Source organism: Mercenaria mercenaria, chromosome 4, assembly GCF_021730395.1.
Source record: "Mercenaria mercenaria strain notata chromosome 4, MADL_Memer_1, whole genome shotgun sequence".
Classification (NCBI taxonomy): Eukaryota; Metazoa; Mollusca; class Bivalvia; order Venerida; family Veneridae; genus Mercenaria; species Mercenaria mercenaria.
In genome coordinates, this window is record NC_069364.1 from 68,268,846 (window position 1) to 68,291,758 (window position 22,913).

Consider the following 22,913-nt stretch of genomic DNA (forward strand, 5'->3'; position numbering starts at 1 on the left):
TATTATTCTCGTACGAAAGCAGTGTCCAAAAATCCAAAAATCCGCTCTAAATTTCCATTTAATTTTCAAATTCAAAAAGAAGTGTTAAAACCAAACGTATAATTTAGATGAACAAAGAAATAATCGATAAGCTCATATTTATAGAGAAGCTCCAAAAATGCTGCAATTTGATTAGTCAATGGTATTTCCCAAATATGCGAACCCTTTCTCATCAACTGCAAGAAATAAAATGAATGTCATAAAAATACACAAACATGAACTAGAGAAGATCTTCATCCTATCAGTGTACTTCAGATTACAAATAATGATTTCAAAATACTTAAATTAAGTGTCAAAGATGTGATAAAAATGACACAAGTTCCCCTGAAAACTTCAATATAGCCGCAGAAATTAGATCTTCACATCTAAGGGCCATTTTTAAAGGATTCCAAGAGAACAAGACAACATCCTTGACATGACAGTGAAATTTCAGTCTAGTAAAATATCTTTGAATATTTTAATAAATCATTTTCATTGACCAGCTCTAGCCATCAAGAAGTTGACCAAAGATACATTTTTGCAAGATCTTTCTTAAAGTACTAGATTTTTCTAAATGTCATGTCCTTCAACTTTTAAGTTAGAAATATCATGGCAAAGTACATATATACTAAGATCATGTACTTTTACAGCAACTGTCTTCCGAGTCGGGAAAATATGTTTTGCTTAAAACTTTATTAAGATCAGTATGATTAACTTGAAAGTTCCAAAACGTTGCGTAATAAGATGCTGTATAACTCACTGTCCTCGAGGCTGAGCAAAACAGTAAAATCTCAAAAATATACATAAAAATCAAAACAATTCATTGATAAAACCCAGGTTTACCACACAAAGCTGACTTTATGAATATATCGCTGACCTGAGCCGCTATGCGTACCCCTTACTCAAACATAGCATGATCATAGCAAAAATGAAGCACATATGTACAGTATATTTCCAGATAATGTAAAAAAAAGTCTCTCCAGTCTAGTTTTGAAGTTTTGGCATCAGTCTACATTTTAACAACCCTGGCATTAATGTCTAAAAGTTAAATGAGTGGGGTAGATTTTATTTTCATTTATTTTTATTCGTGTAGCTTGGGAATGATTATGAATAATGACTCTCAGCAATTTCACTGTAAATAAGCAAGACGTATATCATTGGCCACGTTTCACACAGATTAATTTCGACGTCGTTGAACTTATGGGATGCATGTGGACCACACAGTTCTTTTCCATGGTAGATAACTGGAATTATAGTAATTTGACTGGTAATATTATCGAACTTCGTATATACGAGCGTTGTCCCAATAAATCGTAGACTATCAGAATAAAACATTTTATTGATGTCCGATTGCAACCATTATACATACATGTATAGGTTGACTATTTCCAATAAAATATTAATGATTTTTATCATGAATTTTAGGCAGACCATAAAACATGCTAGGTTTGAATTCAAAGTTTAATAAATAATTTATTTCTTTCCTACTTATATCTTTACTAAATTTAATGACATCTCTAATTTTCTTAAATGTTGTTTTAGAACATGTTTCATCAGTTTCTCTGTAAAATGTTTTATCTTCAAGCATTTCTAGAATTTTTAGTTTATAATAATTCTTATTCATTATAACTATGCCTCCCCCTTTGTCTGCTTGTTTGATTACAATGTTGTCATCTTTTTGTAAGGACATGATTGCTTTCCTTTCCTCCAATGTTATATTATATGTCTGATTGACATGTAAATGTGTGTGTGGAAAATTTTTATTGGCTTCGATAAACTGGTCTAAACTTATATTACGACCCTTCAGTCTAAGATTTCTATGAAATTCATTTAAATCTGTTTCTAACTCTACTTTGTTTCCATTCTCGGGTGTAGGTGTAAATTTGAGACCCTTCAATAATATTTTTCTTTCACCTTGTGTTAATTTTCTGTTGGATAAATTTTATATGTGTGAGTGTGCGTGTGCGTGTGCGTGCGCGTGTGCTGCGTGCTTGTGTGTCTTTACACGAGTGTCTGCGCTGCTGTGGTTTAAGTTGTAGGGTAAATGTGATAATGGAACGTAGCATTCCCTTTTGAATATTCATCCTTGTTCCACTTTTTCCTTCAATCCCTATCCCTTTTCTATCCCTTACCCCTTCCTCCTTCCTTCCCCTTTTTCTATATTCAGCATAAAATTAGATTTGTACTTTTTGGATTTTTGAAGCAAGTCGTCTGTAGTATTTTTCCGTTGCAGCTTCTTTTTGGGCGTACTTTGTAAATTCGTGCTCTGAGACTGTGTTTGTGGTGCTCTGTGCTTCCAAGAAATCTACCCTTACCTATTATCGTTAGTAGGAGATCGAGTTCAGCCGCAGTCATTTTACCTAGCCTTTTTTAGAATTACCTCCCGTTGTTTTACTATAAATAGATTATATTGTAACATGTTTATTACTGGCCGTAGGGAAAAATCGAAACCACTTTTCTGTGGTACAACATGCATGTTATATCCAATTTTTAGGTGTTCTTTACCTATCTCTACCTGGTGGACTTTTCCCCATATAAGTACAGTTTAAAAAGCACACTAAATACCGGAAACTCTGAATTCTGAAAACTAGACGGTTTTTCATAGCCACAAAAAAATATTGTACATAAAAATCCTCTGAAAACCGGACAGTAAGTGTCAATATTTATGTGTATTATGTGAATTGATTTTAAAAACATAATCTCAGGCAGGTGACAATTTTGGTTTACCAACTAACATCACAAGTGTTAAGTAGGTGCGAAACATATTTGGTTGTGTGTTTGTATTTTGTATATTAACTATAAAAGATAAGTTTATAAAGTGCAAAACATTTTAATGTAATAGGGAAAAGTTAGATTGATCTATTTGTTTACAAGAGATTTTCATAATATTACAAATGTACATCTTTTTTTTTTTAAATGAAAAAGTTCTTATTCCTATTAATTATTATTGGTATTGGTATTAATTATCAAATATCGATATTCACATGATGTATGTTCCTTGATTTATAGGAGCTAGACTATTTATGTCCCAACGATAAGCGAAACCTTCTTTTCATTATAAAGTTCATTTTAAGTGACTCTTTTTCTCGTTTAAAAATATTTTAGTTTTAATATATAACAGGGACTTATAAAGCAGATTTGGGAAAAGGAACAAAACCTAACAGACATTGAATGTGATACAGTAACTGTAAGATGAAATAAATAAGAATATACATATATGAATCCTCTCAGAAATTTGTGCAAAATCCTCTGAAAACAGGACTTTTGACTTGGTCCTACTGTATATTTTTAGGATTAATTTCCTTTTGTTGTTTCTATAAATAACTTATATGATATTTTTTTTATAATCGGCTGATAAATTCCATATGAAAACAACTGTAGGTTTTTATACATGCAAATTTTAATCCAATTGTTTTGTTATAACATATTGTATATATAGCACAATATTGTTTATATATATGATAGATATCAGTTCATTATGTTATACTGCAGTAGAGAAAATTAGGCGCCTTCCAGTAGTGGACTTTGTATTGCATGGCAATACTTCATTCACTTTCCTCTAAAATAAGGTGGTATTACAGATCTTTTGCAAAATAGTATCAATTATTTTATCTTTGAAATAATTGCTTTTATTTTTTACGAAATCGTCAGTTTGTCATCGTGTATCTATACTTATGTCAGTTTGTCATCGTGAATCTCTACCTATACAATGTGTGATCATGTATGTTTTCTGTTAGGTTTTTGAAACAAAACCGGTTTTTGTTCCAGGTTTGTTACAAGCGTAACATATTTATAAACCGGATTTCTTCGGGAACCAAACGCAAAATATGAACATATATAACACAGAAACTCGTGCAATATTCTCAGTCAGTAAACTTACACAAGTTACGAAACAACGCTTGTTAGATATTCAACGCTTGTTAGAACATAGAAGCAACGGCAATTTAGCGTCATCAGCCGCATATTATACTTAGATGCCACGCGGTAGAGGGAGAAGAAGGGCTAGACAGGAGCCCGTCGGAAGACAGGAGCCCGCCGGCAATGTCAGGCGCCAACCTGCCAGAAACGCCAGACAAGAACCTGCGGAAATGGCAAGACAGGAACCCGTAAGCAACGCAAGATAGCCTGCCAGAAATGTCAGGCAAGATCCTGCCGACAATGCGAGACACCAGGCGGAAGCGAGAGGTGAACCCGTCGACCAGAGAAATGGTGCCAGGGGCCGGAAGCGAACGGCGGATGAGCTGGAAGGCTAGGTAGAGGACCGAATGCTGCAAGATAATGCCGGTAGGTGCAAATTCATAGATTTTGAACACGTCATGAGAAAGGTACAAGTTCTACCTAATAGACCTGTTGATAATATTTTAAGTGATGATGACGATTTGGGGTGTGGCCAACCTATGTCAGTTAATGCTATGTCTGACAGAAACGCATGTGCATCAGGGCATATTTATTTTAGGGATGCTTCAAACAGTGGCGTAAATGTACACAATACCCCGGTTTTAAACAACGCAAGCTCCAATAATAATTTTGACAATGTTTGCTTACCGTCGGTACGGATAGCCGACGACGATATTGCAGTGCATTTCCCAACCTCGTTAAAACAACAAATTTGCAATGGCTCGTATGTCAATCTGACTTTAATGCTCAAATGAGCAGTAGAGTTGTCTGAATATTGTAACGGTTCAGTTTTAAGGTTAAATTCAGATATGCAGATTCAAACTTCACAAAAAGAATGTAAAGAAAAAAATAATGACGTAGAGAAATGGACCAATGCTTTTATAATTTATGCATCAGTTTACCTTTCAAATCACGCGGATATAGTGTGAGTGAGTTGGGTTTTACGGCGAATCGACATAAAATGGTCATATATCGCCGAGAAGTAGTCATATAGCAAACGCCAACTGTAAAGCATAAACATTAATGTTAAAATGTAAAGCATACCCAAAAACATCCATGTAAATAATGTAAAGAACACTATGAGTAATGTAATACATATCTAAAAACATCTATGTAAAATGCAAAGGATATCTAAAAACAGTTATGTTAAAATGTGTATACGTGTGTGTTAAAATATCAGCTGCAAACATAATAATATTGCAAGATGTAAACAAAAATATGAAATGTTAGAATTTTTGATATATTCCTATCTGCTTTAAAAACGATAAAATATTTCCGACTGAAACGTTTTCAAATAACTCTAGTGTACGAATTATAACATCACATGTACAATATTAGGGAAGCCGCGATGAGACAAGGGTCTTTGAGCTGGCGGGAGTATGACGAGCAATTTCGCTTACGTCAAGCTGTCTCAACGTCATCCTGGTCAAAAGTCAATAATGACTTATAGTGGCGTTGTATGCAATTGAGGCCTGTTTCAAGAACCCCAACAAATTGACATAGGTACTCGTGCAACGATTTTAATGCTGGCAACTGCACTTGGCCTAATTGCAGATTCAGTCACACATGTTCTAAATGTCAAGGTCCCCACCCAGACTTTAAGTGCACAAGATCGGGTGCACCTGCCTCAACACAAACCCAATCTCAATCTACATATAGTAAACGTTTTCGTGAGAGACCGTTCAATAGGTGGGGCACGTTTTAGGCCCCCAAGAAGAAACTGAAACGGAAACACCTAGCCAAGAAAATCAATCTAATTTAGATATATACAATTTAGCGAAGTCGCCAATTAAAATTTTATCAATGAAAAAATACTTACAATTTTATGATAAACAGGAGTCCGAATTTTTACTTGATGGTTTCATGCACGGATTTCCTATTCAATACACAGGGCCACGTGCATCCAAACACTCTAAAAATTTAAAATCCATTGTTCTTAATCCTGACTTAATAAAATCCAAAATAAGTACAGAAATCGCTGCTAGTAGGGTAGCTGGTCCATTTACACAACGTCCATTACCAAATTTAATTGTGTTACCAATCGGCCTTGTCCCAAAGAAACCACCAGGTGAATTTAGGATGATTCATCATTTATCCTATGCGCCAGACGAATCAGTGAATGACTTTATTGACCCCGCATTATGTTTGGTTCAATACACAAGTTTCGATGAAGCCGTTAGACTGGTTCAAGAATTAGGACAAAATTGTAAAATGTTCAAAGCGGACATTCGCAACTCTTATAGATTAATACATATAAACCAGCAGATTTTGAACTACTCGGTTTTTGTTTTGAGAATAAATTCTATTTCGACAAAGCCTTACCATTCGGTGCCTTCTATAAGTTGTACAACATTTGAAAGATTTTCTAGATTTTTAGAGTTTTGTGTTAAGGTATTGGACCCCTAATAGTTATGTTTAAAAAATGGCATTTGCTTGGTATATTCTTAAAGTTGACCATGTTTCGCACTGTGTTGCAAATTTTAAACAACTTTTACCGTGCCGTTTTATGTAAATTTTGTATAATTTATGGAATTTCCTCAAGCTCAAGTACAGACAAATTTCAATGTGATGGCCACTATCTAAAACGTTTGCAGAGAATTCATTACAGCATTAATTTTGATAAAAGAAACATCAAACTATTGTTAAACAATTATTCTTGCATAAAAACTACTTTTTTCACTGGATCCGCCCATGTATAAACGGGAGAAAATCGTGTGCAAACAAGGCAATTCACGTGCTGTTAATACATGATTTTTATTTTTGAAATGCTTTGCCAGGGCCGTATGTATGTATTTCTGCGCAGACTGATATTTGGCATCTGCATCTTGTTTCTTCCATAATAACCTCTACTTGTAGCATTATAGATACAATGTAATCCATAGTATGTTTAGCTGTATTAGTTTCCAACCCCAAACGTACTGCCCCCATCAATGTACGCTCTAGCTTCTCTTAGAGTTTACTCCCTTTGTAAAGCGTCTGTTCAGTTATTGTAAATAACTGTGAATAAATAAGTATCGCGTGTAACTTGTGCTATTGCCCGTTTTTAGGTATTATATTAATGATATTTGTTAGTATCATTCTGTTTGTTTTTACCTGATTGTTCGCAGAATTCATATAATAAACCTCGAAAGCTAGTCACTAGCTTCGTACTCATCCGTACTCTGTTTGTTCGTACTCAAAATAATTCGAATGTAAAGTTGTTACTCTTAAAATAATTGTGTTCCTGTTTATCAAATTTTTAAGTTATATGCAAAAGTATGTGTAATGTAACGTTTGTAATAACTAAAAATAAAAATAAGATGCCCAAAAACCTTCAAATCACGCTTTTAGTAGTGTTGTTGTTATGTGTGCCCCGGTTATGGATATTTAAAACATGTTTACCGTTTCCAAGAACAACAAGAATGGTAAATAAAAAATGTACCGGAATCGTCAAGTCATCACACATGAAAACAATGCATTTAGTCGTCGTGTAATGTTTTTTTATGCAAGAATAGCGACAATACACGTTTGTTTTGTGTATTAACGCCTGCAGAAGCCCTTGGGATATGTTTGTGACCTCGACCTTCGGTCTCGGTCACAAACAATCCCGCGGGCTTCTGCAGACGTTAATACACAAAAAAACGTGTATTATCCCTACATAAAACACAAAATAAAACTGTAAATATCATTTTTTTCTAGGGTGCCTCGAGTAAACAGATTTAATGAGACAGAAGTCTAACTCCAACATTGAAAAATTAAGGTCGAATCCTGTGGGTCTGTTTTGAATTTTGCTCACTTCATTCAAAAATAACCTTGGGGCAGAAGTAAAATCTACCTGCATTTCTTCCACAATATGTAATCTAAAGAATGAAGGCAAAATAGAGAACTTTTACCGCATGTAACTCAGTATTTTTAAAGATGTCTAACTCTACCCCTCCTGATTCAGAGGTAAATTCACTTTGAACAGCAAGAAATCGCTTATAAAATGAAAATTTTCCACTTTTGTACAACACATCCATAAGTCTTGAAAGAAGTAAAAACTTACTAGAAAAAAAAGGAAAATATGGAGAAAAAAAATTTGGTCCCAGTGGGGCTTGAACCTACGCCCCCCTGAAAATTGCAGTCAAAGTAGGTTTATGGTAGGAATTGAATACTCTTCAAGAAGGAGGTATTCTATTACGGGTCCAATACCTTAAAAGAAAATTGAAGGCGGGCGGATTAATACACTTTTTGGATGATTTTCTGGGTGCTGGGAAAAATACAGAAGCGTGTACTCAGGCTTTAAAAATATTCTGTGAAATTATGTCTGAACATGGCGTCCCTTTAGTGGAAGAGAAAACGGAGGGTCCTACAGAAGTTTTGATATTTTTAGGTTTAGAACTCGACTCTAAAATTATTACTGTGAGAATACCTTTAACCAAACTTCAAGAGGTAATTCGGAAAATCAATGAAATGCTATCTCACAAAAGAAAACTACCTTAAAAAGATGCAATCACTCATAGGCTCCCTTAACTTTTGCTGTCGTCCTATACTAATGGGTAGGCCATTCTCCGTTTAATAGACTCAATATGCGGCTATTCAAAATCCTTTCACCGTCTTCGTCTTAAAAAGGGAATTAGATTGGACTTGGACATGTGGCTGACATTTCTAAAGGATTTTAATGGCTTATCAGTGTTTCACGACAGATATTGGGTTTCAAATGCTGACGTACAACTGTTCACCGAAAGTGCAGGCGGCGAAAATTTAGGGTTTGGAATTTATTTCCAAGGTCACTGGTGTCATGCAAAATGGCCAACTGAATGGCACAGGCTAGGCATTACTTCGGACATTACGGTTCTCGAATTGTTTCCGATTATGGTATCATTATTTGTCTGGGGTCCTCAGCTAGCCAACAAAAAGATTAAATTTAACCGTGACAACATTGCAGTCGTTCACATCGTAAATAAATTATCATCAAAAGCCGATAGGTTTATGTGTCTTATAAGGTTGATAACGTTACGTTGTCTTAAGCTGAATATTTGGATTAAAGCAGTCCATGTCCCAGGTCATGAGAATACTATCTGTGATTGCTTATCTCGTTCACAGTTGACAGGATTCAGGGAGCTCGAACCAAGCCTTGTACCCTCTTCCCTGTGAAACGTCTTCAATGTAGAGCAAGACAACTCGTCTATTCGTCTTTAGCACCTAACTCATCGCTAGCTCACAATACCGCATCAAATATGTTTGAGAAATTTAGGAATAATTACAACCTCGCCGTTTTATGGCCGATTCCATTAGTACATATTATTCTGTTTTTATCCTTCTGTTTCGAAAAGGGATTTTCACCAAGGTCTATTACAACATATTTGGCGGGAATAAATTATTTCTATAAAATTAATGGTTATTATAGTCTGAATGAAAATTTCTTACTAAGGAAAATTTTAGAAGGTTGTCACAGAAACGACCTTTTATCGCCCCGACGGAGTTCATTTAAATTTAGTTGGCCTAGAGTTTTATTTAGACTTCATTAAAGACGCTGTTTTGGGAAACACATATTAATAATTAGTTACAAGATTTTGCAAATTATTAAAGAGCTGTCTGTCTTTGCTGTTTCCTTGAATGCAACATGTATTTAGAATAGTTTCTCTTCAGAATTTTCGGGGGATAAATTTCAATGATATGCATTGTGGCGGGGAAACATTCTGCCGATCAGAAGTTGACTGGGCGTAGCATACTTTAGCAATTTTATATTAGTTTCAGTTTCATTAACTGTCAAGTATGTACTTTGTTTAAACTGTATTTAACTCTGGACCTGGTTTCCGACTCACGCGAGTTACTAGCGTGAATCGTGGGATAGTCAGAGCATTGCAATTCACTTTTGGTTTGGTCAGTTTTATACTCAACGTGTGTGGCATTGAGTAGTGGTGTACAAAAGGTATTGCCCTAGTACTCTGGTAATATCTTTATAGCGTTGCGTTAGAGCCTTGTCTAGCTCTATATAGCCTTGCTCAAGTGATACATAGCCTGGCTGGTGCTAATCACTACAGTACTTTGCGTTGCGTTGCGACTCTAGCTGGTTACCCGGCTAGATTCTCATTGTTACTATGGTTACCCGTAGGATAATGGAGTCATGTCTGCTGATGCTAGTCACTACAGTGCTGTGTCTGGTTTAGTGACACGTTTGATATTTTTCATTATTCTATGGTTGCCCGTACAGTAATGGAAGATACCACTCGTCTGTCATTTTCTCCGTCGTAGTGAACCGTAGCATTGATGGAAGTTGTGCCACGTTACAAGTTGTTTTTCTGTAAATAATTAAATTTAGCTGGTCACCGGTTAGAATTTAGAGCACACGCCTGGTCTTCTTTTGGTCGGCTGATTTATTCCCTACAATTTGGCTGGTTACCCGGCCAGATTGATTGTTTAGCTGGTTACCCGGTTAAACCTTGAGTGGTCACAATATCCCATTATATAAGAATAAGCTACACATGCTTTTAGAATACTTTATTTTAACTATATCAATGTTCATTCAAATATATAGTATATTGAAATAAAATTGAGAATATTGCACATTTTCTCTTGGTTTTGATTTCGGATAATGAAATAATAGTGTTTTCCTAGAAATTCTTCTTTTTTATAAAATTTTAAAAAGCGTGTAATGTATCTACGAATATATATGATAAAGAAACTGACATGTAAAAAGCTTCAATTTACACAACAGGTTTATTCTAACAGTTTAACTGAATTTGTCAAGCTTCCGAATTAACTATTTAAGAACAGACTTTGAAATCAACCTATAGTAGCTGTGTACAAGTAAATGTGGCTATAGTAGGCAAACAAAATATGATATATTATTTAATTCATTCCACTGTTTATAAATAAATTGATTTTCGGACGCAACAAAACCCTTCGATGACAAACTAAGCATCCAGAATGGCTAGAAAGCAGGCTAGATGTCTGGTTACCGGACGTCCTGACACTTCCTTTTAAAACAAAACTTGATTTTTCTGTCTCGCTCTCTCTTAATGTTCTTGCATGTCATAGGTGAAAACATTCGTGAACTTTAAACACATCATGGAATGTCGTGTTTAAGTCTACCATAGATAGTAGACTAGAGCTTGGCTCAGCCATGAGACGCGGCGACAGGATATCCGCCTGTCTGTCACGTGGTTGGTACAAAACTGGAGAACGTTTTACCTGGAACTTGTCTGTAATTGGTACAGTGGTATCCGTTAATTGACTGTTAATTGACCTTTACATGTCCGGTAATCGTGCAGTCATTGTGCGTTTTATGCGTTTCATACATTGATTGCGAGAAACAGCGAGGACGACTTTCATCCATCGCTTTCATTTCCGTTTACCTTGTCTTGCAAGGTGTTGCAGGTACTATACACTGATGTTAAAGGCCGTAGGCCTCAGCGTAGAACTACTATCATTGAACTGCCATTATTTTCAGTCTCCATACCACTGTGACCTAGACCTAGACTTTAAACTGAAATTGTCTTTCATCTACTGATATCTGGTATCATCCAATGAAAACAAAAATCATCCCAAAACGTTTCACTGTTCTTTTATCTACTGAATTCTCACAGTGTCTTATTAACGTCCAACGACCGTATCCGCATCAGTTTAAAAGTCATTATTTGAATACCAGTGCTCAACCAACGGAACGCCCACCACTACCAAATTGAAAAGACATCTCATTTGCAGTATTTGGAGAGTAACGCTGGTGAAAAGTTATTTTTAACTACTACTGTTTGTATAAAGTTTTATTATGAAACAGGTACGCTTTCTCTTGTTAACATCATTTCTTTTTCACTCTAAAGTATTAGACTGTATAAAATAAATATACTTAAAGTCAACTTATCAAAGTGGCTAGCAGGTCTTAAAGAGCGTTTGTCAAAAGTTTTATGTTTCAATTGTCCATTATCATTTTACATTAATTATTTCTAGTCGTGGCTGAGTGTGATGCAGTTGGTTGCTTGACTGTGGCGTGTTTACAGATCATTTTTCGAAAGGTCGAGCGAAATTTAGTGCCAGAGGTACAATAAAGAAAAAAGTTGCTAGAGTTTTGACATTCAGTGATTAAATAGCCACATGTTGTATACAATAAATATTTAGCAAAAGCGTGCGGGTTTTTCTGCAATAAGACCGTTACTTCCGGATATATGTATCCAAAAATCAAAACAATCGCATATGGAATGTGTAAAAGTAAAAACGTACCTGAAATTGTTAATAATAAAATTGTCATTTTCCTACTTTTCTTTGTCTTTTTATCAATAGTTTCTTCGTTACTAGCCATACTTATCCGAGCTTTCGTCATTGCACTTAGCTTTAACAGAATTGCTCCATTGCAAATGCAGACAGTAATCATTGGGAGATAGATATAGTAAACAGACTCTACGTGAGTCCAAACTGCATACATAAATTCTGAAAAATAACAAACGTTAACGATGGTTCTGCCATTCCACACATTAAATGCGTCACTTTCGGTGATATTTGGTATTGAGAGCAACAAACAAATTAACAACAGTAATGTAACTGTTACTTTTGTGTTCCTAACTGAACACCATGATGCTAGCTTAATGGGAAACATAACTGCTATAAACCGTTCGATTGTCCATGCCACTAAAGTCATATTTGAGTATACCTGTGCCAAAGGTGGAGTATACCAAAGAATTTTACATGCTGTGGCAGACATCGTTTCAACATATTGTTCAACCATTCGTAAGGTAAACCTCGCAATAACTGTTAGTAAGTCTGCTAATCCAAGCGTAATCATATATATCTCTGACGTGTGCAAAGGCTTTATACTGAAAGCTATAACAATTGTCATGGAATTTGTGATAAAACCTGGAATATTTGTTATAAACGGTAAAACACGAGCTAAATTCCTATAGCGTGTATATTCGGGGAAATCTCTGTATGTTTTTATCTCGACCGTGCGTTCGTCAAAACTTAAACAGTTATTTAGTAAGCCAGATGAACTAATGTTCGTTTCTGCATTTTCTAAATAAGTACAGTTGGACGTTTCTGACCCATTGGTTTTGCCAGTGTTGATAATTTGTTGTCGATTGGTAATAATGGGTATTTTTTCCGTGGTAATTATGGCATCCGTTGACTGTTCCGTATTTGGTAATACGGTTGGATGTTTAGTTTCTCTCAGTGTCGATTCTTGTTTATTTGTTACTGTTGAAGTAGTATATGTAGTGGTTTCCGTGTTCGCCATGAATGATGCGATTACTGACACTGCTAAGCTTATCAAAGATATCCGTGTACATCCCATCTTTACCTGTAATGATAATCAATAAACACCGGATGATAAAAATCTGCTTCATACTCTAGATTTAAAAAGATTCCAGAAGCAGTTATTTCTGACATTATACCGTATACAGCTTTGAATCATTTCGTAGAACTTTATTGTAATCAATAATACCTTTCGTGAATATTGTGAAGAAATCTTCTTTCTCAATTTAATAAGACATTGACAGCCTATATACATATACATTACAGAACAGAACATTTGTTTTATTTTGACTGGTACATAATACATCATATATATATATATATATATATATATATATATATATATATATATATATATATATATATATATATATATAGAAAATATTAAAAGTTACTCCTGGACAAGTATATAATAAATAAAAAAGAAAAACATCCAATGGGTTTCCTCTATCTGTATTTCTGTCTACCTACCGGTTTCATATCATATCATTTTTTTTATGTCTGCCCTGATGATTATGATATGAAACCGGTAGGTAGGCAGAAATACAGATAGAGGAAACCCATCGGATGTTTTTCTTTTATATATATATATATATATATATATATATATATATATATATATATATATATATATATATATATATGCAATCCTCAAGAACCTAAAGCGCATGTACTTAATGCCTTTGCAGAAGACAGAGCAACAAGGGAAACAACCTTAAGGGCCCAACGAAACAGGCAAGAAGACGGAAATCATAATAGCTCAGTCCCGGTGGGATTTAAGAACTACATGTACTAATCATAGAGTCCTCCATCTGTTCCGTCAGACAAAATCAAACAGGAAAGCGTAGCGTCCAACTGTAAAAGGGCTGGACACCAAACATGCGCTGTGTCTCAAAACATTTAACGACTTTACTAACTACAACTGGAAAATTGACCCAAAATCTTACGAAGTTTGTTAACCACATCCCCATGAAAAGCGGATTTTGATACACCTTCTCGCAGAAGTGTCTTTAAATTGCTATTGTAATTCAAAATCAAATCTGAATTACGACAGTAAAATTTGGAAAAATATTTACGTAATTTATAATAACGGTAGCCCTGTTGAAGAAGCTTATTTGTAATATATAAGTTACTTTCATTGAAATCCTCAACATGAATACATGCTCTTGTAAACCGAATTAACTGAGAAATATATACCCCATAAGATTTAGCCTGGGTACATCCCCATTCAAATGAGTGATATACTGTTTCGCATAAGAACGAAAACCGCGGGTTATTCTATAATAAATCACACTAACTCTTGTGAACTTCCTATTACGATTCTAACACGACATACTTAAAAGAACAGTGTTGGAAAAAAAATTCACTACTTTTTACCACATGAAATAACTTCGTGCTACGCACCTGAATTTAGCTGTTGAATTTTTTCTATGTATTCACCCCATTGCTGCAAAGACTGCAGTAAATATTGTGTAACATGGCCATCAAACCTATCATCAATTACCCTCCAGTCCCCGAAACCATAGAGATTCTCTCAAATTGTTCCCGTACGCAAGAGATTAGTTGTTTGTGCTATTTTGCAGTAGACATTTGTTATTGTTGCTGTACGTGGATACCACGACTTTTACGCTAGGATTTACAAATGTCAGTGACTTTCATTGTTAGAAAGAATTGCCCGCGGAGGTTTGGCGGTATACTGAACAGCCAAAATAATCCTTTGCACGCGCATGGGTTATCGCAAAATAATCGTGGATTGATTTTCTTTTATGTGTATGTAGGCTATTTGATGGTTGTGTTAGAACTATGATTACATGTATGTAATGGTTCTGTATTACAAAATCTATTTTTGGAAGTACTGGACCATATAAAGCGTACTTGTAATGTTGACATCTGAACGAGCAACCTTAACCACTCCGACACAGAGGCTCCCTCTATGTTACGTAACAGAAGTCGACATACATATTCCTATGCAATAAAAAAGTAATAGTGACTGAAATAAACTTGCACTTTCGATTTGTCACTTTGTGATGGTCAGTATTTGCCTTTCCTTGTCTTAAATAATTATGTGAAGGAATAACCAACGGCCCTGTTAATTGTACGATACTGCTCATTCAATGTTAATAAATCATTTTTTATAGAGAAGGGGGGCATGTAGCATTTGACCACAAAATGCTAAAAGTATTTGAAGAAAAGCATACCAATGACAAAATCTTACGAAGTTTGTTAACCACATCCCCATGAAAAGCGGATTTTGATACACCTTCTCGCAGAAGTGTCTTTAAATTGCTATTGCATTTCAAAATCAAATCTGAATTACGATTGTAAAATTTGGAAAAATATTTACGTAATTTATAATAACGGTAGTCCTGTTGAAGAAGCCTATTTGTAATATATAAGTTACGTTCATTGAAATCCTCAACATGACTACACGCTCGTGAAAACCGAATTAACTGAGAAATATATACCCCATAAGATGTCGCATGGGGTACATCCCCATTCAAATTGGGGAAATCTACCATACTGAAATTAAAATCATCCCTCTTGTCATAAATTTTGGTATGTATAAAATTGTCGTAGATAGAGGGATGTAAATCTAGAAATGAAGCAATATTATCCGAGTTGTTAGTTTTATTTAATTGCAGCTCCCTGGGATCAATATTTTCCACTAACTGATAAAAAAAAGGACTATCTATATAAGTACGTATTGAAGCCCATATTAGTACAATTTATAATAACAAAAATATTAATAATGTGTGAACGTACTTCTTGGACTAAGGACTTAATGATATTGATGAAATTCATGCAAATGTATCATTCATTGAAAAGAGCAGATATGTCTAAAACGGAAAAAAATCTTTATTTAATAAATAATAATATCTTAAATGTTGTTTATCGTAAAAATAACCCTGTTTAAAGTTCTAATGCATTAGAATACTAGTATATTACGAAGGCCGTAGTCCTGAGTGATATACTGTTTTGCATAAGAACGAAAACCGCGGGTTATTCTATAATGAATCACACTAAGTCTTGTGAACTTCCTATTAAGATTCTAACACGACATACTTGAAAGAACAGTGTTGGAAACAAAAATTCACTACTTTTACCACATGAACTAACTTCGTGCTACGCACCTGAATTAAGCTGTTGAAATTTTCTCTATGTTTTCATCCCATTGCTGCAAAGACTGCAGTAAATATTGTGTAACATGGCCATCAAACCTATCATCAATTACCCTCCAGTCCCCGAAACCATAGAGGTTCTCTCAAATTGTTCCCGTACGCAGCAGATTAGTTGTTTGTGCTATTTTGCAGCCGACATTTGTTATTGTTGCTGTACGTGGATACCTAGCCTGGGAAGCCGTTGATAATATCTGTGCTTTGTCAGATGAAATAATACATAATATCTATGCACTGATCCGACTTAATTTGCGCTAATTAGTGTTAATTGGCATTCATCGAGTTTCTGATATTATCAACGCCTGGGGAAATCTGAAGGAATGTCCATGTCAGTGCTGATTATCGATTTTCTATAATTAGCTTTATTAACATATTATCATACTTGCGTTTGTTTGAAACGAAAACGAGGCAATTCTGCTGAAAACTCGGCAATTTTCGTAGATCAAGAAACTAATCATTTTTGAAAAACTGAGCATTCGTTGAAATTGTCTTTTTTTAAATTTCTTCACTAACTTATAGTTATGTGCATCATGGTTAAATGCCACCGTTTATTATCACGTTTACCCCAATGGAACTGTAAGTGAAAACCCTGGTAAAATTTAAATTAAAACAATAAACAATTAATTATGCTTGGTTGTTTCAACGACTTTAACTGCACTTCTGGTTGATATTCAAAATATAGTATACACAGACATACCAGCGGACATACATCTTGAACTAAGGATTAAAAGATATTGATGAATACTTGCCAATTATCATTAATTAAATAGTGCAGATGGGTCTGAAATGGAAATTATCTATAGTTTGCTACATGGCGTAACAGAGAAAATCGTACCTGTGCAGAAAAAACGATATTTTGTTTATTTATGATTATGTCATGATTCTTTATCTATTTTTTTAAAAAGTGGTCTATATAAAACGTACTAGAATTGTTGCCACCGGCGAGGGGCAAATGATTCGAATCCGACACAGAGGCCCTCTCTATGTTACACAACAGAAATCGACATACATATTCCTATGCAATTAGAAAAGTTACAGTGATTGAAATAAGCTTGTATTTTCAATTTTTTCACTTACAGATGTAAGGGTCAGAATTTGCATCTCCCTGTCTTAGATATGTGGAGGAATAATCAAATGTCATGTTAGTTGTGTGGCACTGCTTATTTCAAAGTAAATGAAGTCATTGTTTATACCAAAGGAGAGCATGCATCATCTGACCAAAAAATACCACCAGTATTTGAAGAAAAGCATACCATGGACAGTTGTCCATTTCACGGGGGGCTCCAAGGATAAGGCAAACGTTTACCAGTGCTAGAAGTCAATTTTTAACAGTAAAGAAGGGACATTCTTTCAGAATGCCACCGTTGTTATCAAATGTATAATGTGTAAACTCTTACCTTGTACGAACGCAAACAGTTTTTCCGCGTTAAATGTCTTCACACTTGTCTGAGGACGATCAAATATTCAATACCGTCAATATATGTATTGGATATGTTTGCCATGGCAAAACTAAGCAAATGTCGCTTTATTCACGTCTTTTATAGAGTATGGTCTAAAAATCGAGTATCACTTCTTTTGTTTTATTACGTTCTAAACTTCAAAGGGATCTTCGTTCTTAACTTCTAAAAACAACAACATGATTTGTCCGCGAAGAGAGTACGCAGAGCGCCGCCAGGCCATAAATATAAAAAAAAAAGTATTTTGAAACTTTCTCTGAGCAGAAATAAATTGTATCTTCAGTCAAATTAAGCACAAAGCTTAGCTTTAAATTTATTGAACTCATTCACGATATTTTGACAGACAGATTTGCTTTGGATTTTGAACGGGTTAAAAGACTAAATCATTCTGTTTATTACAGTCTCGCTTATGTCATGGTATTATTTATATGAATGGTGTATATTCCTGATATGTTCGTAGACTGTAGCATGCATTGTTGCTGTTAATTATGTGACTGCCTTTCTTGGATATCAAGGTAGGTACATTCACCGTGCTTCCATCTAAAACCATTAAATATACAGAAGTCAATTGATAACCTCCTTGTCAAATGCAAATTCGTTACATTCGCCGAACTTGCTTCTAAGCGAACACCTGGGTTTTTAGATCATTTATATAAACCAATAATCTCAAAGTTTCAATATTTATATATTTGTCAAACAGATTCATCTGTTATATAAACATTGATATGATTAAACTGCTTATTTACTTTCATGACTTTTTTGTACATTAGGCATATGTTCTTTACTGAAATATGATAAAAGATATATTTTTTTATTTATATGACCTGTTGCACCAGATAAAGAAATCTCAACATTTTTTAGCATAATTAAGGAAAACTAGCACAATGGGTAAAACATATCATAAGAAGACACACACAAACAATAAAACAATGATAAATATACCACTAAAGTATATTCATGGAACGAGAGTCGAAATGTCAGCCCGATACATCATTAACGGATACTAGATGATCAAACATAAAACTAATGTTTATATAAAATAATTTTATTTTTCTTACATTATTTAAGTATGTATATATACACTTTCATAGTATATGTTGAGACGATTATCAAAAGCATCTATCAAATAATTAACCAATAACTTAGTTCTCAGATAACAGAATCGTAGGTTCATGCTACATCGCAATCAGGCTTTACCAAAAACACAAAACGTTTTTCCTTAAATCAATTTTTAGGAAGATCCTTTGGAAGCATCAAGGACTGCTAAGTAAAATAACAGCAGATAAATAACAGATTGAGTCCTTTCTTCAGAGTCACTGACAGATGCAGACTTTCTGAGGAATTTTATGAAAACTTAAATGTATTCCATGATCCGTAAGCACCAACAATATAACAACAATATTTGTTTTGCAAATGTCATTGCCACCACTATATTGCTTTCTAGATGCAGATCAGTTTCAATAATGTGGGAAAAAGATGGTCAAAAAGCGATATTCACATCAAGGAGAAATTTATATGAATAATGTGATACTTATACTATTTCCTTACTTGCCAATATAATTTCATCATCAATCCTACTTACACAAAGTGCCAATCTAAGTATTTTTCAGTCTAGATGTCTAGATATCTTTTTCTACATGTTAACAATTATCTGTGATGAATACGTGTTAACTTTGTAAAATATCGTTTTTTATTTCACATAAAATATAACATGAAAACGTCTGCAAATAGATACTTGTGAATTACAAAATTTTTCTTCTTCAATTTCATGCATTTATTATAGAAAGTGTTTGAAGGAAACTTTGACACCATTGCCTCTTGGCCGCAAACCTTCATTATGTTTATGATGTTTGAACGTGTTACATAACTGTATGAGATTTACAAATTTCTATTCAAGTAGTTGCGAATATTATCCTAAAACATTGTTTACAAATCTTGGCTTGGCATAGTATGCTTAAAAATGTATTTATTTCATTAATAAATTTGTTTATACACTGGAGGTCTGAGCTTTAAAATTTCAGTATTGGTAAGCAAAATAAGGAAGTAATAATATATCTGCAAATGTATGTGCTATAGAAATTGTAGACGAATTACTTTTGTATGTAGTCAGTATCTAATAATGGACCATTCCTAGAACTCGGAACTTTACCTGTAACAAATACAGTATGTTGCTGTTGTTACTATCTTTGTCTTGATTTACAAGTAATTTCGTTAATATGTCTATCAACTATATATCCCATCGTGTCTTTCGAACCCCCAGCCCCCACGCTGTTTGTTCATCCCTTTTGTTAAGCGATCCTTACTAGTTTATTTTGGGTTTAAATTATTAGCAAATTTGCAGTTTTATAGACGACGGCATTTTTCTGAGTTTCAATAAAGAAACATTTAAATAGAATGGTTCACATGTATCGTTTTTGACAGTGACAATTAGTAAACAACCAACATTATAAAGACACAGAATAAAAGGTCAATAAATATCAATACATCATTTCTGATCAAAGAATGTGTAGATGCATGACCTATGTACTAATAAAGTTAAATCTGAACTTACTGAAGGTAACAGACAGAGCTTCAAAGTGTAGTTACGTGTTAAACATATCTGTTTCAAAATAGACAAAAATGACAAAATGATGCAATACATTTTCATGGCAGTCTAATGTAAATCATCGCATGAACATCATAACTGAAAATTCGTATAGGTCATGCATAAGATCTACTCATTCTTTGATCATGTACAAGATATAATATTTTGACATTAATTAAACTTTGGTCATGTCTGTGTTTTTATAGTACTGTTTATGAAGTAGCAAACTATCCAGTATCTTTTCTAAAATGTTAGATGTAAACAAAGTACACGTCTATACAGTCAACATTGTCCAATAAAGCACTGCCTTTTAAGAAGGTTATTTTAATGTAAGAGTAGGGTATTTGCAAGCTTAAAAAGCTTCATTTTAATCAAACCTAATGAACATGAACCATAATTGGCAAGAGTCAAAATCTTAAAATAAAGGTATACTCAGAACTGGGGCCTTGTTTTCCTTCAAACTGATAGAAAATTGAGATTTTGTGTTTTGGTGGTCTGAAATTGACAAGTTTGCAAACTTCCGAAATTCATCCAGCTAACCGTAACGGATTTAGAGTCCTGAAGTCGGTCAGAAAACAACAAATGCCTAATTTAGTAATGAGTACTAAAAGTCGATTAGTTTATACTAATTTATTTTAGCTCGATTATGATGAAAGCTTTAAGTTTATTTGAACCACTCTTGAGTCCGCCTCCTGGAAAAACCAGTTCTGGTGTCATATGAGAAGTCATGGTCGTGACCCCAGTGGGGCTCGAACCCACGACCCCCGGGTTGAGCGGCCGACACCTTAACCACTAGACCACCGCTCCCTTCTAAAATTGATTGAAATAATGGGAAGTGGAGGGAGTTTTGTGCAAGGTAATGTGCACTGTTGTTCTCCTGCTTTTTTCCTAATTTTATTTCCTGCCCTAAATGAGAAAACAATAGACAGAACTAAACAAACTGAAATAGAAGATCTGAGTTTATGGAGTCTGTATAATCTCTGAAACTGCCAAAATCAAAAAGCAGGCACCATTTGTAAATTCAAAATTATATTGTCTGCCAAATCCACCTATCCTGCAATAGAGTGATATGACTCCATAAATGCGTGTGTTACTGAAATACATAACATGTTATATAGAAATAGATGTTTCTGGAAGGCGTCTTCTGTGACTTTAAAATCATAACTGATTTGATCTTTATTGAATAACTGTTGATAGAAATGAAATAGAATGGTCCAAATTTTACCAAAATGTGCATCTTAAAATGATAGGTCAGAAAATATAAAGAAGCTAAAATCGAAAATTTGCATGCATAGGACTTTCTGGCTCTAATACCTCGATATCTCTGGAACTGCCAAAGTCAAAAAGCAGGCACCATATTCAAGAGGTGATTAAACATAGACCGAGTTTTCTTGTCGATTGAAATCGGCAACAATGTACATTGAATGACATAAAATGTAATACTGCATTATTGGTACAAATATTAAAATTGTGATAATCCCAGTACCATTGAAATGTTGAATTGTATCTTAATGAATTACTCAGATTTAAAATAATATGCTGATATGTGATTTTTGGAATGAGTTTTCAATTATTCACCAATCGTGTTCTTTCGCGTTCATATGTAGTTCCATATCAGAGATATTTATTTAATCAAAGGTCCGGTTAAATACTAATATATATATATATATGATAGAAAATATTAAAAGTTACTCCTGGACAAGTATATAATAAATAATAAAGAAAAACATCCAATGGGTTTCCTCTATCTGTATTTCTGTCTACCTACCGGTTTCATATCATATCATTTTTTTTATGTCTGCCCTGATGATTATGATATGAAACCGGTAGGTAGACAGAAATACAGATAGAGGAAACCCATTGGATGTTTTTCTATATATATATATATATATATATATATATATATATATATATATATGCAATCCTCAAGAACCTAAAGCGCATGTACTTAATGCCTTTGCAGAAGTCAGAGCAACAAGGGAAACAACCTTAAGGGCCCAACGAAACAGGCAAGAAGACGGAAATCATAATAGCTCAGTCCCGGTGGGATTTAAGAACTACATGTACTAATCATAGAGTCCTCCATCTGTTCCGTCAGACAAAATCAAAGAGGAAAGCGTAGCGTCCAACTGTAAAAGGGCTGGACACCAAACATGCGCTGTGTCTCAAAACATTTAACGCCTTTACTAATTACAACTGGAAAATTGACCCAAAATCTTACGAAGTTTGTTAACCACATCCCCATGAAAAGCGGATTTTGATACACCTTCTCGCAGAAGTGTCTTTAAATTGCTATTGTATTTCAAAATCAAATCTGAATTACGACAGTAAAATTTGGAAAAATATTTACGTAATTTATAATAACGGTAGCCCTGTTGAAGCAGCTTATTTGTAATATATAAGTTACTTTCATTGAAATCCTCAACATGACTACATGCTCTTGTAAACCGAATTAACTGAGAAATATATACCCCATAAGATTTAGCCTGGGGTACTTCCCCATTCAAATGAGTGATATACTGTTTCGCATAAGAACGAAAACCGCGGGTTATTCTATAATAAATCACACTAACTCTT